This window comes from Lithobates pipiens, unplaced genomic scaffold (assembly GCF_037356315.1).
Source record: "Lithobates pipiens isolate NorthernLeopardFrog02 unplaced genomic scaffold, aLitPip1_a1.2 Scaffold_10, whole genome shotgun sequence".
NCBI classification, from domain to species: domain Eukaryota; kingdom Metazoa; phylum Chordata; class Amphibia; order Anura; family Ranidae; genus Lithobates; species Lithobates pipiens.
In genome coordinates, this window is record NW_027507686.1 from 100,545,660 (window position 1) to 100,562,225 (window position 16,566).

General features: G+C 44.6%; 1 pseudogene; it reads right to left on the minus strand.

The window, feature by feature from the left end:
* Positions 1–463: 463 nt before the first annotated feature.
* Positions 464–582, minus strand: LOC143956616 (5S ribosomal RNA; annotated as a pseudogene).
* Between the last annotated feature and the right edge of the window lie 15,984 nt (positions 583–16,566).

The following is a 16,566-nucleotide window of genomic DNA, read 5'->3' on the forward strand; positions in this document are numbered from 1 at the left end:
TAGGTGTTCTATTCAGACACTCTCAACCCTCTTGACAAATGCCAAGATGGTCATCTTGGGAAACAAGTGAAAAAAAAACAGGTCAACGCCAACAACATAGACCCTGGCGGTCTCACATCTGACCCTGACCCTGCTTAGCCTCTGAGATCGGGCGCTTTCAGGGTGATGTGGCCTTAGGCTAACGCTTCGGGACATACTCAAAACTCTTGACAGATGCTAAAATGGTCCCCTTGGGAAACAAGCGGAAAAAAAAACATGTCAAAGCCAACAATATAAAAAGATTCCTATGGCACCTGTAATTATATACTATTTAGGCCGGACCCTGCTTAGCCTCTGAGATCAGTGATGTGGCAGTAGGAGATTTCTTTGGGCTCTCTCAGCCCTCTTGACAAATGCCAAGATGGTCACCTTGGGAAACAAGTGGGAAAAAAAAAAACATGTCAACGCCAACAACATAAAAAGAAGCCTACGGCACCTGGTATTCCCAGTCGATCTCCCATCCAGTTACTAATCAGGCCCGACAATGCTTAGCCTCCGAGATCAGACAAGATCGGGCACTTTACTTGTGATTTGGCCGTAGGCACTTTCTTTGGGCACTCTCAACCCTCTTGACAAACGCCAAGATGGTCATCTTGGGAAACAAGCGAAAAAAAACAGGTCAACGCCAACAACATAAAAAATAAGATTTTTATGTACAGCTTACCTGGAAAATCCTTTTCTTGAGAGTACATCACGGGACACAGGAGCTTTATTATATAGTGGGTTATATAGGCACCTCTGGTGATTGGACACTGGTTAACCCCCAATTAAGGAGAATTCCTCCCCTATATAACCCCTCCCATATGGGAGGCACCTCAGTTTTGTAGCAAAGCAATAGGAAACCACGTAAAACCCAAGAGGGGCGGGAGCTCTGTGTCCCGTGATGTACTCTCAAGAAAAGGATTTTACAGGTAAGCTGTATATAAAAATCCTATTTTCTTGATCATACATCACGGGACACAGGAGCTTCATTACATAGTGGGATGTCCCAAAGCAATGCTCAGATTGAGGGGAGGGAGACACAGATCATAATATATAGACCGCCAAGGACCGGAGGACCTAAACTGCAGCCTGCAGTACACTGCGCCCAAAGGCGATATCCTCTTGCCCTCTGACATCCACCTGATAGAATCTGGTGAATGTGTGGACTGATGACCAAGTTGCAGCCTTTCAGATCTGAGCCAGGGAGGCCTGGTGATGCACTGCCCAATAAGCACATACAGCCCTAGTTGAGTGCGCTTTCACTTGAAAAGGAGGGATCTTCCTTTTAACACTATAGGCCTGAGAAATAATCTGTCTAATCCACCTTGAGAGAGTGGAATTTGATGCCGCCTGGCCCTTCCTAGAGCCTTCCGGCAAAATAAATAAGCAATCAGTTTTCCTTATCTGAGCAGTTGCCTGATGATAGATACTGATTGCCCTTACCACATGCAAAGTGTGCAAAGATTCTTCTTCTGCGGACTGTTGGTCCTGAAAAAGTAATGGTAGGATTACATCTTGATTCAAATGGAATCCTGAAACCACCTTAGGCAGAAAGGACCTGTTGGGAGGCATTACCACCCGGTCCTTATGAATAATTAGATACGGCTCTTTGCTGGAGAGAGCTGCTAGTTCTGACACTCTTCTAGCCGTGGATATGGCTACCAAGAAAACCAATTTTTTAGTCAAAAGAACTAACGAAGGCTGATGCAAAGGTTCAAAAGGTTGCCCCTGCAAAGCTGAGAGAACCAAATTCAGATCCCATGGGCATACCGGAGGTTTGGCCGGCGGCCTTATCCGCATAGCCCCCTGGATGAAAGCCCGCACCAGGGAATGCGATGCCAGTGGCTTCTGAAAAAACACTGAGAACGCCGAAATCTGCACCTTGATAGTGCTTACGGCCAAATTAATTTCTAGGCCTGACTGGAGGAAGGCCAAGATCCTGCTAATGACATACTTTCTAGGATGCCATTCCCTGAGTTCACACCAGAAAACATATGCCCTCCAGATTTTGTAGTAAATAAGCCTGGAGGCCGGCTTTCTGGCATTGACCAGAGTAGAAAGGACTGGCCCCGAAAGCCCACGGTCTCTCAGAATGTGGGTCTCAGCAGCTAAACCATCAAATTCAGACTGTGTAAAGCAGGATGGTAAATTGGACCCTGTGAGAGCAGATCTGGCCGGAGAGGGAGGATCCACGGCCTGCCTACTGCCAACTTCATGATCTCTGCATACCACGGTCACCTGGGCCAAGCCGGGCTACCAAAAGAACCGACTTTGTCTCCCTCTTGACTCTTCCCAGGAACCGCGACAGAAGCGGGCACAGGGGAAAGGCATAAAACAAATTGTACTGATCCTAGGGAACTGTTAGAGCATCCGACTCCTGAGCGAGTGTATCTCTTGTCCTTGACACGAATTTGTCTAGTTTTCTGTTGAACCTGGACGCAAACAGATCTATGTCTGGAGTACCCCACCTGTGACATATGTTCCAAAACACGTCGGGGTGCAGAGCCCATTCTCCTGGGCACAACTGCTGGTGGCTCAGAAAATCCGCCTGCCAATTTTCCACTCCTGGAATGAAGACTTCATAAAGGCATGGAACATGCCTTTCTGCCCAGACAAGTATGCGATTCACCTCTTTTTGCGCAACCAGACTCATGGTACCGCCCTGGTGATTGATATAGGCACCTGCTGTGGCATTGTCAGACTGAACCTGAACAGGGAGACCCCGTAGTCTGAAAGACCAGTTTATGAGAGCCATATAAACTGCCCGGATCTCTAAGAAATTTATGGGCAATAGCTTCTCGATCGCAGACCATTTCCCCTGCAAGCACGTCTCCTCCAACACTGCTCCCCAGCCTGTCAGGCTGGCATCTGTTGTAATAATCTTCCATGGAAGAGGAAGAAAAGTTTTGCCTTTCAGCAAATTCTCGGTTTGTAACCACCAGATGAGACTCTTGCATGTCCCTGGGGATAGACGCATAGGAAGATCCAAGGACTGGGGCTTCCTGTTCCAAGCCGCAAGGATGCATCTTTGCAGAGGCCTTGAGTGCAACTGGGCGAATGGAACGGCCTTGAAGGAGGCGACCATTTTCCCTAACAGTCTCATGCACAACCGAATGGGGGAAGATCTTCTGCCCAGAATTAGGCGCACCAGATCCCCAATGGCCAAGGCTTTTGGCCTTGGTAGAAACACCTTGCCCTGAGCGGTATCGATAACCATACCCAGGTATTCCAACCTGGTAGCAGGCTGTAGGGACGACTTTTCTAGGTTTATAATCCAACCTAGTTGTTCCAGGTGTTCTAGCGTTCTGGTAACACTGTGGTTCAGGAGCGCTACTGTTTTCTCTATGAGAAGCAAATCGTCTAGATAAGCCATGACGGCTATACCCTGAGCTCTTAGGTTTGCCAAGAGAGGGTCCAGAATCTTTGTGAAGACTCGAGGGGCTGTAGCGAGCCCGAACGGCAAGGCCAGAAATTTAAAATGGCGCCGCTCTACCGCGAACCTTAGATAATTTTGGTGTGCGGGAAAAATTGGCACATGGAGATATGCATCCTTGATGTCTATTGATGCCATAAACTCTCCCCCTTGCAGGCAGGAGACCACAGTGCGAATTGACTGCATTCGGAAGGACCGGATGCGTAAAAACCGGTTCAGATCCTTCAGATCCAGGATAGGTCTGACACTTCCATTTGGCTTTGGAACGGTGAAGAGATTCGAGTAAAACCCTCAACCCTGTTCTTTTGGGTCCACGTCTACTATCACCCCCTGGGATAGTAAGTGATCTAAGGCCAGAAATAGCGGTCTTTGCTTTACTGGGTCCCTGGGGATCCTTGACCTTAGAAAGCGAGAAGGTGGAATCTCCTGAAATTCCAGCTTGTAGCCCAGAGATACTGAAGAGACCACCCACTTGTCCCGGATCTCTTCCCGCCAGGCTTCCGCAAACTGCAGGAGCTTTCCTCCCACTCGGCCGAGTGGGGGCGCCCCTTCACAAGGAAGCTTTTGGGCTCTGCTTGGCAGGCTTTCGCCCCCAGGATTTCTTCTGCCCCTGAGCCCGGCATAGAGCCTTTCCTGTGGAGGGGGGTTGAGAAGGCCGTAGAAGAAACAGCCGCATCGACAAATGGGACCCCCCATTTCTTGGTGAAACTTTCCTCCAGAGGATAAAGCATAGAAAACCTTTTAGGAGGAGCAAACAGTTTATCAGGATGTTCCCAATCCTCATACAACAATTTATCCATTAAGGGATGAATTGGAAAGGAAAAGGCAGTCTGTGGGATTTTCCTGACTCCCAGGGAAGAAACAGAGGATGTAGCGATCTCAGCAGCAGGCATTCTGAATGTGGTCCGCACCAATTCAGTATAATACTGCACCTGTTTTCTGAGCGCCTGGGAGGAGGGGACTCTCTCCTCTTCCTCTTATTCATCCGACTGCTCAAGATCCCTGTCCCAAGATAGGGATCTCTCCTCATTGTCAGAAGTGTCATCTGAAAGAGGAATCTCAGCAGAGGGAGGGGATCTACCCCATTTCCTGCTATCTTTCAGGGAAGCTGAAATAAAATTCATGATTCTCCCTTCAAAACCCTCCAATGTAGCCCTAAGGGAGTCCCCAGTGACGTATATCGGGGCTGAAAAATTAGGAGAGGCTGCAAAACCTGACAGGGGCACTGACTCATCCTGTGAGGCTGGCTCCAGTCTTGCAGGGGGGGATGGTAACCTACAGGCATTTTTAGAACCCCTAGACCTAGGCGGTGACTTACCAGTGCCCTTGTTACCTCCCACTGAGACCCTCTTACGAGGAGACATAGTCATAAGCTACAAAGCAGAGGTACTAGTACAAAGTGCAATCACTGTTGTGCTTAAAGTCTTACAATAAATATATATGCTTAAACTGCACAACCTGATGCTGAGTAGGTGTCTTAGATTTGCCTGGATCCAATCCCTTGGGATGCTTACTGCCCACAGCTCCTGTGTCTCCACTTACAGCCCCCTGACGCTCTGGGCTTTTTAAAACTGCCGCCTGGTGCCTGGTGCCACACCGACGTGCACGGCTCGCAACCACACTCCCCCTCCTCCATTAGCACGGGAGCGCGCTCAGCGCGCATGCACGATGACCGCCGCTATCCAGGGGGGAAGGGAATTGCCATCGGAGCTGCGTGGGACCCCTAGACTACGTGGGACCCCTGTATTACCTTCATTGTGGCAGAGATTGCAGTGGAGACGTGAATCATCTGGGAGAACCAGGCTTCACTGAGCGTGTGTATCTGAAAGGCATGTAAGTATGCATCAGGCTGCTCTTACTCCCTCTAGTGGTGGAAACCAGGTAAGACATACAACTACTCAATGAAGAAATCCATAATATAATTTATAGAGGATTAACTTCCCTTACCTGTCCTCATCGCAGGAATTGCTGAAAACAGACAGATTCCAGCCTTCACCCATCACAGCGGGCAGAGTTGTGGAAAGCTTCAGGGTTTTTTTGGGGTTCCTTCTCAGAAGAACCTCCTACCTGGACCTTGTAAAAGACTCTGCCAGAAATTTTCGTGCCACTATGTAAATAGTACACCAAGTCTGGTTTTCCCAGAGCCCAGTCTTCCAATAGGAGAGGACTTACAGGCAAAACCTTGTTTCTTCGGATGATGAGGCCCGGGTACCATATCATCTTGGGAGTCAAAATATCGGCCCGAGATATGGATCCGGTTTGTTGTAGCCCTTAGGCCCCCGCAGGGACCTGCACAGAGCTTTCTTCATAGCACATGTTTTACGTGACCAACCACCATAGACACTGGCGAGAAAACTGAGGTGCCTCCCATATGGGAGGGGTTATATAGGGGAGGAATTCTCCTTAATTGGGGGTTAACCAATGTCCAATCACCAGAGGTGCCTATATAACCCACTATGTAATGAAGCTCCTGTGTCCCGTGATGTATGATCAAGAAATAAGCAAACGGCACCTGGTATTGCCAGTCGGTCTTCCATCCACTTACTAATCAGGCCCGACAATGCTTAGCCTCCGAGATCAGACAAGATCTGGCACTTTCAAGGTGATGGGGCCATAGACGATCTCTTCGGGCATTCTCAACCATCTTGACAAACGCCAATATGGTCATCTTGGGAAACAAACGAAAAAAAACAAGTCATTGCCAACATTGGAGGCTAAGCAGGGTTGGGCAATCAGTTTCCTTGCCTGAAATAGGCATCTCAGAACTGCCATCTGGCTGCTTCCCGGGTTTCCAACTCCTTCAACTAATCCCAGGAGACAATACTTTGCCTCCATGCTGGTGGAGGTTCCAAACACTCGATCAATGGTTCCTGTGACCTCCGTCCAGTAGCGGATCAACTTCGTGCATCTCCAAAACATGTGCATCATGTCTCCCCCCATGTTCCCGCACCGGGGGCAACTTGCGTCCGGCCGTTCGGCCAAATTGAAAAAGTGTACGAGGAGCATAATAAGTTCTATATAATAAGAACAGATGTGACATCCTCTGAGAGGAGAGCCACAATTGACCACAGGGAGGATTCCTGTGGCCAATTATATCTCAGGCGGCCTTGTATAGTGTATTGCGGCGGTCAGGGAAAGAGGACGATAGTCAGGGACAGTGTCTTTACTTCTTGGAAACCTGTTACAGTGGGTGTTATGTGCCTCCTGCACAGTACACACCTGAAGCTACCCTTTATTACTGGTGTTCAATTTCTGCAATACAGGCATCTGCGGTGCAGAAGTTAGAGTGGGTGTTGTGTGCCTCCTGCACAGTATAAACCTGAAGATACCCCTTATTGCTGGTGTTCTGGTTCTGTAATACAGGAACCTAGCACTGTTACAGTGGGTGTTGTGTGCCTCCCACTCTTGTCCTTATTTTCGGCAGCTGGACGTGTTGAGCCACATCATGCCGAACACTTGGTCGGATGTGGAAGACCAAGCCCTCCTAATGCTCCTCATCCTCTCTCACCCAGGCTCAGGGTACTAGCCTGTGTTCTGTATACACTAGGCTTTCTTCTGTATACCCTATCCTCTCTTTATACTCTAGCCATTCATTTATGTACACTACACTTCTTGTTTACCTCATAAATGGCAGTGTATATAGAAGGAAGGCTAGTTTATACAGAGAGGCTAAAGGTATACAGAAGGTAGGCTAGATTATACAGAAAACAGGTTGGGAATACAAAGTATGTATTTTATTTAGATGGCAGGCTATTGTATACAGAGAGGCTAGAGAATAAAGAAGACAGGCTAGTGTATACAGGACACATTCTAATGTATACAGAAAACAGGCTTGGTTATAGAGAGAGACTGAGACTTTTATATTCAGAAGAAAAGCTAGTGTATATAGAGAGGCAGGCTGGGGTATACAGAGAGGTTAGTGAATACAGATAGGGGGATGCATACAGAAATGCTAGTGTATACAGAGATGCTAGAGTAAACAGTGAGGCTGGGGTACACAGAGAGGCTAGTTTAAAGAGAGGCTAGTATTTACAAAGATGTTAGTGTATATAGAGAGGTTAGTGTATAGAGAGAGTCAAGTGTATACAGAAAGGACAGTGCATATAGAGAAACTAGTGTATCCAGAAGACAGGCTTGGGTATACACCAAAGCTGTCAGTGTATACAGAAGACTGGGTAGTGTATACAGAGAGTCTAGTGGGTACAGAAGACAGGCTGGTGTATTCTAGCTAGTTTTTACAGTCTAGTGTATACAGAAGACAGGCTGTGGTATACAGAGGGTTTAGTGTATTCAGAGAGTCTAGTGTATACAGTCGGCGAGTGTATACATAAGACTGGCTAGTTTACACAGTGTTTACAGAGATGCAAGGGTGTACAGAGAAGCTGGTATATATAGAAGACTACAGCATACAGAAGAAAGGCTAGTGAATACAGAATACAGACTCATGTATGCAGATAGGCTTGAGTATACAGAGATGCTAGAGTAAACAGTGAGGCCGGGGTACACAGAGAGGCTAGTTTAAAGGGATGCTAGTATATACAAAGATGTTAGTAAATATAGAGAGGTTAGTGTATAGAGAGAGTCGAGTGTATACAGAAAGGACAGTGCATATAGAGAAACTAGTGTATACAGAAGACAGGCTTGGGTATACATCAAAGCTGACAGTGTATACAGAAGACTGGGTAGTGTATACAGAGAGTCTAGTGGGTACAGAAGACAGGCTGGTGTATTCTAGCTAGTTTTTACAGTCTAGTGTATACAGAAGACAGGCTGTGGTATACAGAGGGTTTAGTGTATTCAGAGAGTCTAGTGTATACAGTCGGCGAGTGTATACATAAGACTGGCTAGTTTACACAGTGATTACAGAGATGCAAGGGTGTACAGAGAAGCTGGTATATATAGAAGACCACAGCATACAGAAGAAAGGCTAGTGAATACAGAATACAGACTCATGTATGCAGATAGGCTTGAGTATACAGAGATGCTAGATTAAACCGTGAGGCTGGGGTACACAGAGAGGCTAGTTTAAAGAGAGGCTAGTATATACAAAGATGTTAGTGTATATAGAGAGGTTAGTGTATAGAGAGAGTCAAGTGTATACAGAAAGGACAATGCATATAGAGAAACTATTGTATACAGAAGACAGGCTTGGGTATACATCAAAGCTGACAGTGTATACAGAAGACTGGGTAGTGTATACAGAGAGTCTAGTGTGTACAGAAGACAGGCTGGTGTATTCTAGCTAGTTTTTACAGTCTAGTGTATACAGAAGACAGGCTGTGGTATACAGAGGGTTTAGTGTATTCAGAGAGTCTAGTGTATACAGTCGGTGAGTGTATACATAAGACTGGCTAGTTTACACAGTGTTTACAGAGATGCAAGGGTGTACAGAGAAGCCGGTATGCATAGAAGACTACAGCATACAGAAGAAAGGCTAGTGAATACAGAATACAGACTCATGTATGCATAGGCTTGAGTATACAGAGATGCTAGAGTAAACAGTATAGGCTGCGGTACACAGAGAGGCTAGTTTAAAGAGAGGCTAGTATATACAAAGATGTTAGTGTATATAGAGAGGTTAGTGTATAGAGTGGGTCGAGTGTATACAGAAAGGACAGTGCATATAGAGAAACTAGTGTATAAAGAAGACAGGCTTGGGTATACATCAAAGCTGACAGTGTATACAGAAGACTGGGTAGTGTATACAGAGAGTATAGTGGGTACAGAAGACAAGCTGGTGTATTCTAGCTAGTTTTTACAGGCTAGTGTATACAGAAGACAGGCTGTGGTATACAGAGGGTCTAGTGTATTCAGAGAGTCTAGTGTATACAGTCGGCGAGTGTATACATAAGACTGGCTAATTTACACAGTGTTTACAGAGATGCAAGGGTATACAGAGAAGCTAGTATATATAGAAGACTACAGTATACAGAAGAAAGGCTAGTGAATACAGAATACAGACTCATGTATGCAGATAGGCTTGAGTAAACAGAGATGCTAGAGTAAAAAGTGAGGCTGGGGTATACAGATAGGACAGTGCATATAGAGAAACTAGTGTATACAGAAGACAGGCTTGGGTATACATCAAAGCTGACAGTGTATACAGAGAGTCTAGTGGGTACAGAAGACAGGATGGTGTATATAGAGATGCTAGTTTATACAGAGAGACTAATGTTCTAATGCTCTATTTTGCATATTTTTAATTCTCCACATCAACTGTCACATTAATATAACCACTGACGACACACCATCCTGACTTATTTTGCTTTATTTATTATTAGAAATACTATCTCAAAATCCGGTTAAATCTATTCACTTCGATGAGGTCTACCGCTAATTGTACGTTAATGTAAAATGTTCACAAAACCATCCAATTGCTACCAGACATGCTGCTAACGATGTAAACATTTTTTTTTGCTTTTCTGACATTAACCGAGTATCTCTGACATTAACTGAGTATCTCTCTGCACTAGGATTGTAATAATAATAATAATAATAATAATAATAGGATTGTGTAATGCAAAGATCAAACTAGTCTAATATAAGCTTTCTCAATGGTACCGGCATATCCTTTAAATTTAGACTAACGCAACTATTTTCTGCCATTCTCAAGCTAAGCTTTCAATCTCTTACCGTTGAAACAGCGATACTTTCTCCCTGCAACATTAAGCCATTTAAATGTCCTGTTGGTCGCCTATATTATACAACTCTCTGAAAAGTATATATGTAGAGAAAACTAGTCTTACATCTTAATAAAACAGTTTTATTGCTCAACCAGTATCAGCTGTCATTACACAAGCAAATAAACGTTTCCACTGTTTGACTCTATTTTCTGTATTACAATTTTTCTCCACCTTAACTCTCACAGTTAAAACACAGTGACAAAACATTTCTTTTTACCGCAGCAAAATGTGAGAAAAGCAGTTTAAGCCGTCTTTCTGACATATGCTTCAGAAAAGTAATTAGCTTTTAAATCCATATCAATTCCACATCCTAATGTAAACCGTCTTACAATTTTAACATTTACTGATAGCAATAACTGATATTACATAATGATTATACCAGTGGAAAAGGACCGCGTAATTGAACTGTCAAATTAATCATAATCTCAGAGCTAACTTATCTGATAAATGTACGATTTACTCAAAGATTTAAACATAGATTTTTTCAAGCTAAATCAATTTAATCTTAAATAATTTATACTATATTCTACTGTACTCTTAAATTATGTACTGTTTTTCTGTATTTTAGCCGTGCTCATATTTCGTGTTATGTTGCAACCATTTAATCTCATTGCTATTCCGACATTCTGCCTTAATGAGGATATTACTTTGCAACTATCCCTTGATCCCTTTTGTGTATTCACTTTATCTCGACCTATATATACTGCCTCAATATTTTCCTAATTTGTTTTGCTATACTTATTATTATATTATAGAGATTGCTATTCCTAAATCATTGTAAAACTAACCATAGTTATAATGTCTACAGCTAATTTTACGTTAAAGCAAAATTCACACAAAACCATCTTTTTAAAACCTTTTACACACTGCACATTAAGAGTAATGCAACCATCTCTCGCTACCTCTATGCAATAGGATTGTCTTTCTGACTCTATTTTGTGTATTACTTCTTCTCCACATTAACTGTCACACTGATAACCTTTTGTAACACATAACACTGGCAACACATTTTTTAACAGCAGCAAAATGTGAGAAAAGCAGTGGGACGGTTTACTTGTTGTAGTAGTGGTTGCAGTAGCAAAGGATAGCAATAAAGTTTGATTACATTTAATAACACATAATGCAACTATTTTACATTCACATCAAGCATACATCATAATGTCTATCACTATTAATATTCAGGGTTACTGATACATTATGCCGATAACCAGTCAGTGTAAGCCGTCTTCGTGCGTAACAAAATTATATAGGATAATACAAAACCATCTTATTGCTGCTTTACACGCTGCACATATTAAGAGTAATACAATGCTACCGATGTGAACAGTTTAATTGCTCTTCTCACATTTAGCTCGTATCTCTCTGCTATAGGAAACTGAATTTGTACTACAACGATCACTGATCATCAGTCCACTCAGTGCTACCGGGATTTTACATTTAGAGTAATGAAATGATTTCTCAGTCATTTTGAAGCAACTAACGCTTCCGATCTCTTTTCAACTGCAATACTTAATCTCTGAATATTAAGTAATATTTAGCTGCTTAGCTCACGCTTTGCTGTACGTAGCCGTGTTAACTGTAGTAATGGTTACCTGTAAGTAACCAATGGGGATTGACATTTCATCTCTAATTCACATTCACATTTCTAATGCAGTTTGTCTTTTTGCCATGTCATCCTCTGCCAGTTATTATCCTTTCTCATCCTTATCCTATATTTTGGGTATATTCACTACATGATTAAAGACAGGTAATGAACCTGATTGATAAAAACCTACACACGTCGTTGCTGTTATTTCGTGTATTTCCACTTAAACCCGACCTGTATATACTGGTTCAATATTAATCTTTGTAATTTTGCTATATTTATTATTAGAATAAACACATTACTATCTCTAAATCCTGGTAAACCAACTCACACAAAACCATCTTATTTCTACCTTACACGCAGCAAATATTAAGATATTAGCCGGTATCTCTCTGCAATAGTAAACGAAATGTGTAGATCACTCATCTAATATCAGTCTTCTCAGTGCTACCAGAACAAAATAAACAATGTACTGCCAAACCAATAACGGCCAATTACTTAACGTCTATCAGTCAATGACTTAACAAAATAAACTTAGCACGCTTTTGCTCTATTTTGTATATTTGTAGTTCTCCACATTAACTGTCACATTGATATCACCACTGACAACACACCACTGACCTTTTAACAGCACCAAAGAATGAAAAAAGCACTGTAACGCTTTACATGATTCAGAAGTAGTTGCATTATCAAAAAATAAAGTCCTGTCTTCTTTTTTTTTTTTAATTCTTTATTTATGGATTGCAGGTAATACAGAAGCAAACTGTAAAAGAAACAATAGACGCCCAGTCGTCTCATTACATCAAATAATACATTCAGTACATGGTGGGGAGCATTTGATAGTTTATCACAGTACATCTGTAGCAGACCTAGAGTAGCCAAGGCCCCAACCCTTACTGGGTTCTTTGAGTCTCCCGCTCGGTACTTCCTTTTATAGTAATGCGGCACATGGGGTGGTCCCTTCTAGGCCGACCCCGAGGGGTCTTCGTTAATAGCTTGGGGTCACTCGCAGAATGGGAAGCCCAGTCGGGGCCACTCCCACGGCCAGCAGCCATTTAGAAAGAAAACTGGGTAAATAGCGTGGTAAAGCCCTCGCAATCACTAGTTATTTTTATCGAGATTGTGGGGAGTGGAAGAGGGAATGGAAGTGGGGTGGGGGGCGGGGAGGCTAAGGAACAGGAAGAAAAGAGGGGGTGTTAAATTGGGTTAAAAGGTATAAGGGGAATAAGGGGGGGTGGTGTGGACCCTAACGGTCCTCAGGTGGAGGTACAGACTGTGGTGATCCCGGTGGTGAGCCCATACCGGAACTGTCTTTCTATTCCCATGCCAAGTATCACAAGTAAGTTCTGTATGCATCAGAATACCTAAACAGGCTCCAGGGCATCCATCGAGCGGTGTGTTCCTCCTCTCTATCATGCAGGGACGCTGTAAGCTGTTCCATTCGATAGATGTCGCAAACTCTCGCAAACCATTGAGACACCGTCGGGGCGGCCTGCTGCTTCCACATACTGGGTATGCATGCCCTGGCTGCGTTCAAAAGGTGTTTTAAAAGTGACTTACGAAACCTCTTACCAGAAAGTGGAGTCAGGTTAAGAAAGATTGCCGCTGGGTCATTCCTAAGATCGACAGCTGTGAGATCAAGTATAATCTTGAGAACTTGCCCACAGAAATGGGACAATTGCGGGCATTCCCAAAATATATGGAGCAGAGTACCTGCATGTGCACTGCATCTCCAACACCCAGGGCTATGTCCCGGGAACATGACTGCTAGGACTGTGGGAGTCCTGTACCAGCGGGTCAAGATCTTATATGTGATTTCCTGATACTTGCTGCACTTGTGTGCAAACAGAAGCACTCGAGCCTTTTGTTCCGTTGAGAACCTGACATCAAGGTCCCTCTTCCACTTTCCTATAAACGTCGGGTCTCCCCGAGATAGAAGGTCCATTAAGATCCCATACGATTGGGAAAGAGACCCACGGATCGGCCCCTCACCCAAGCACAGGTCTTTGAACGGAGTTAACGGTCTGCGAAAGCTCTCACTGTTGGGCAAGGACTTCAAAAAGTGAGAGAATTGGGCCAGTTTCCACCTGCCCAGGGCAGTGTGCCCCAACTGCTCATCAACAGTCAGGACACTCTTCCATGCCCTCGGGCCCAAGAAGTGGGAAACTATGATCAGATCCTGGTCTGGAATGAGGCGAAAGGACTGGTCTACCATGCCTGGAGCAAATTGCGGGTGTCCAATAATTGGAGTCATTGGAGTCCGGTCTTCTTTACACGCTAGCCTTTCTGTATACATTAATCTCTCTGTGTACACCAGCCTCTCTATATAGACTAGCCTCTCTGTCTTCTGTATACACGTGCCCATAATCTATATACACTAGCCTGCCTTCTTTTTACAATAGTCTCGGTGTCCCAGCCTCTTTGCATACACTAGCCTCACTGAATTCCCCAGACTGTCTTCTGTATACACAAGCCTATCTGTACACACTAGCCTCTCTGTATACACTAGCCATTCTTCTGTATACACTAGGCTCAGGGGAATAACATTAGCCTATCTGTATTACCTTGTTTGACTTTTCTGTTTCTTTTCTAGGGTGTACCTCGCCGTATCACCCGAGCCAATCTTATTAATCCAGCCTCATTCCAATTATAATAGCCTCACCGTATACCCCAAGCGGTCTTATGTATACCCTAGCTTGTCTTTTATACACCTAGTCTCTCGGTATACCCAGGCCTTTATGTATACATCTTTATACACTAGCCTCTCTGTGTACCCTAGCCTCTCTGTATAATCTTACCTCTCATTATACCCCAGCCTGTATTCTGTTTACCCAATTTTGTCTTTTATATAAACTAGCCTGTCTACTGTATAACCTTTATACCCCAGCCTCACTGTCAGCTTGTCTCTGTACACTAGCCTCTCTGTTTTCCCTAGTCTCTCTGTATAAAATAGCCTCTCTGTATACACTAGTCTGTCTGTATACTCTAGCAAGTCTGCACACACTAGCCTCTCTGTGTAAAACAGCCTCTCCCTCTGTATAACCTAGCCTCCATCTCTGCATACCCAGGACGTTCTTCTATATAATCTAGCCTGTCTTTTGTACACATTAGCCTCACTGTATAAACTAGCCGGTCTTCTGTGTACACTATTCCGTCTGTATACACTAGCAAGTCCCCTAGCCTCCATATCTGCATACCCAGGAAGTTTTTCTGTATAATCTAGCCTATCTGTATAAACTAGCCTATCTTTTGTACAAATTAGCCTCTCTGTAGCCGTTCCTCTGTATGCACGAGCCTCACTGTCTACTCTTGGTTGTCTTTTGTATACACTAGCATCTCTTTATACATTATCTCTCTGTATACCCAAGCCTCTCTGTTTATACTAGTCCGCCTGCATACACTAGCAAGTCTGCATACACTAGCCTCTCTTTGTAACCCAGCCTCTCTCTCTGTATACCCTAGCCTCCATCTCTGCATACCCAGGACGTTCTTCTCTATTATCTATCCTATCTGTATACACTAGCCGGTCTTCTTTAGCCTCCCTGTATAAACTAGCTGGTCTACTGTATACACTAGTCCGTCAGTATACACTAGCAAGTCTGCATACACTAGCCTCTCTTTGTAACCCAGCCACTCTCTCTGTATACCCTAGCCTCCATCTCTGTATACCCAGGACGTTCTTATCTATAATCTAGCCTATTTGTATACACTAGGCTGTCTTTTGTACACATTACCTTCTCTGTATAAACTAGAAAGGTCTTCTGTATACACTAGTCCGTCTGTATACACTAGCAAGTATGCGTACTCTAGCCTCTCTCTCTGTATACCTTAGCCTCCATCTCTGCATACCCAGGACGTTCTTCTGTATAATCTAGCCTATCTATATACACTAGCCTGTGTTTTGTACACTTTAGCCTCTCTGTATAAACTAGCCCGTCTTCTGCATACACGAGCCTCTCTGTATACCCTTGAATGTCTTTTGTATACACTAGCTTCTCTTTATACATTAGCTCTCTGTATACCCAAGCCTCTCTGTATACACTAGTCCATCTGTATACACTAGCAAGTCTGCATAAACCAGCCTCTCTGTGTAAGGGGAGTTGCACTTTGGGGGGTCTGAGTGATACCTATCGCGCTGTACTGGAAGGGCTTGACATTCCCGCATATGTGTCCCCTCCCCCTGGTTGCGCCCCTCGTCCCCCCCCTCTGGCCTCCACCTACTCTTTGCCGACATTGCCTTCTGCAGCATTCGGGGACACCCTGGATGACTTATTTATTGAGCCTATTGGTACGAGACACTGCTTCCCTCCAGTTTGACTCTGGACCCCCCTGGAGGATTTACCCCTTACTGTTTGGGCGGTCCAAGCCTCTCTCTGGATGCTCTACACAGCCCCCGATGGGGATGCAGGAGAGACACTAATTGGTGGGCCCCAGGACTGCTGCTCGGGTGAAGTCTCCCATTGGATGGAGGGATGGTGGCCCCAGCCCCTTGCCTGCCTGATTTTCCATGCATCGACCAGGGCTGCTCCTCTTTCATCTTGATGTGGTGACCATGGAGGGGAGGAGTTGAAATTTATGGGGTCCGGGTGGCTGCTGGTGTGAGTGCGCTAAAGGACTTGACATTTCCGTATGTTTGTCCCCTCTCCCTAGATGCCCCTCCCCCCTTCCCCCTTCCCTCCTTCCCTTCCCTCCCCATTTCCCTCCCCCTTTTGCCCCTTCCTCCCTTTTTCCCCCCTTCCCTCCCCCTTTTCCCCTGGGGCGTGGACGGGGGAGAGGGGGTAAGGAGAGGACAATCTGCCAAAGGGAGAAATGCATTTGTTCGGGGGCTGCATGTGTACTTTTGG